The sequence below is a fragment of the Engraulis encrasicolus genome, chromosome 14 (assembly GCF_034702125.1).
Source record: "Engraulis encrasicolus isolate BLACKSEA-1 chromosome 14, IST_EnEncr_1.0, whole genome shotgun sequence".
Taxonomy (NCBI): Eukaryota; Metazoa; Chordata; class Actinopteri; order Clupeiformes; family Engraulidae; genus Engraulis; species Engraulis encrasicolus.
In genome coordinates this window covers 8,936,009-8,938,508 of record NC_085870.1, presented here as the reverse complement: position 1 = coordinate 8,938,508, position 2,500 = coordinate 8,936,009, and the positions used below count along the sequence as shown (strand labels likewise).

Sequence of the window (2,500 nt, the reverse complement as noted above, 5' to 3'; positions counted from 1 at the left end):
CTGTTGCTTTAGGACTTTAAACTCCTCCAGGATTAAATATACTACCATGCGCAAGGAATGACGAGTGTCGAAAATAAACAATAACACCACGGAGAACTTACTTTCATAACGTCGGTAGTTTTTTGGTTTGTTTGTTGTTTTTCACTTACTCGCACATCATCCATGTCAAATCCATCGCGTGGGCGTTATTAGGAAACGGCAACTCTATCGTATGCATTTGCGAGGACTTGGCAAATGTCAGACGAGGAATCTGACAGCTACGCTGACATTATTCTCCCAGCGCTGTCCTGCTCTGTCCAGCCCAAGCCGTTTTCGCTCCACCACCACCAGTTCATTTCAGCGTCACTTATTACTTGCATTCACCGACACCTAACCTTGCATTAACCACTGCCACATTATTTATCACCCGTTGAAAACCTACAAAACCGAAGTAATCCGCGCTCGTCCTCTTATTGACATTTTATTTATCAAAACCGGTTCCGCGCGGGCTTCAAGCCTTCAAACATGCAGCCAGTGAATGTGAAGCTGCGTCCTTGTGATTAAACGGCAGCCAATGGGTGAGGGTTACAGCATGACTAGTGTTTATGGGTAATGTAGGAAATCTCGCCGTCTTTACCTATATCAGACAGGCAGCTGTTTACCCTTCAGAACTTCAGTCGGGCGCTACTGGCTACCCCCCATTTTAATTTTTTTTTGTTTTCTTTTTTTTTTTACATTTTCGGAAACTATGGCGGCCAAATTTAAACTATGGCGGGCCGCCATAGTTTCCTCAATGTATGGGAAACACTGACTTAATATTGGGCGTCAGTCAAACTTACGTAAACATCGCCATGGTTTTGCTTCGCGTTTTCATATTTTCAACATGTCTTCTCGCTCCAACTACCTCTTTCATCCCTCTTGAACTCATCCTTCACCTTTCATCTCTTCCTTCTACCTTTCCGTCTTTGTCCCGTTTTCGTCTCTGTCCTCTTTCACTTGCTCCTCTTTTTCAACTTTTAGTTCCTTTAATTTCTGGTCTTTCTGGACTGCCTCATCACCCCTTCCTATTACCTCATTGTCTTCCTCCTTTCTTCTCCTCATTCTCGCGCTAATCTGTTCTCCCCTTTCTTTCACCTTTTCCTTCTCACCCATTGTTCTCTCTCCTGTGCCTTGAATGCTCTATTTTATTCCCTGTTTAATCTCCTCCTCTGCTTATCGTTACATACCGTATCTGCCTATTTGCCAAATGGCCTGTATTCCTTCGTCTTGCCCTCCTACTCCATATCCACATGTTCATTTCCCATCTTTATTTTCTACTTAATTTCTTAAAGGGACACTGCGCAGAAAATGGTCAAAAAAAAGGTACTGTAACTATGCTGCTTATTGAAATTGGGCTGCCTATTGCCAAATTTGATCTTTACATAAAAGTTCACTAAGTAATAAACAAATATTTTCTAGTATGGTCCAAGTAGAGTCATTTTAGCAGCTAAAAATGGCTATTTTGGGAAATTCAAAATGGCAGACCATGGAGAAGATCCCCCTTTTCATGAATGAAAAGTGCAATTTTTCCAGTCATAATGAATACTTAGAATTTGATGGTGGTGGTAAGTATTCATGAAAAAGGTAACATTAGTGAATGGGCAGCATGAATTCTGTAAATAAACAACTAAAAATCTCACACAGTGTCCCTTTAATTTCTTAATTTCATGCTCTCGGCCTTGCTGTCTCCACTGACCAACATGTTTTGTTCACCACGCATCGTCTCTCTGACGTACCTGTGTGTCCCATCTGTCTGTCTCTCTCTCTCCCATACCTATGAGACGTCTGCACTGTGCTGTGTGCTGTGACCTTTTCTATCTGTCTGTTTGTTTGTCTGTTTGCCTGTCTGTTGCTTTATCGTGACACATGAAACGTCTCCACTGTGCTGTCTCCTTGGCCTCCTGTGGCCTGTCTGTCTTTGTGTCTCTCTCTCCACTTGACTGTCTGTCTGTCTGTCTGTCACTCTAACATGCCTTTGATCGGTCTGTATCCACTTGCATTTCCCATCTGGGATAATAAAGTTTACTTTGACTTTGACTTTGATCATAATGATTCTGTCTGCCTCTCTCTCCCTCTTACCTGTATGGCTGTCTGTCTGTCTCCCTCTGTCTCCCTCTGTCTCCCTCTGTCTCTCTCTCTCTCTCTCTCTGTCTCTCTCTCTGTCTCTCTCTCTGTCTCTCTCTCTCTCTGTCTCTCTCTCTGTCTCTCTCTCTGTCTCTCTCTCTGTCTCTCTCTCTCTCTCTCTCCTGTGCTCTCACTTCCCTTGCCATGCAGTGTTTAGTTGGTGTGTGTGTGTTGGGGGGGGTAGTGTGTTCCATTCACATTGGATTGTAAATGAAGGCTGATTTGTTTGTAAGATGATGCACAATTGGTTCAATAAACGAGTGTTGAATCTCTCTCTCTCTCTCTCCGTCTCTCTTTAGCTCTCGCTCCCTCTCTCTCTCCCTCTCTCTTTATCTCTCTCTCCCTCTCTCTTTATCTC

General features: G+C 43.4%; 1 protein-coding gene across 1 annotated transcript in view; it reads left to right on the top strand.

Annotated features, from left to right (window-relative positions):
• Window positions 1-2,500, top strand: part of kif5ab (kinesin family member 5A, b) — an 83,409-nt gene that overhangs the window by 50,636 nt on the left and 30,273 nt on the right. The window lies entirely within an intron of this gene.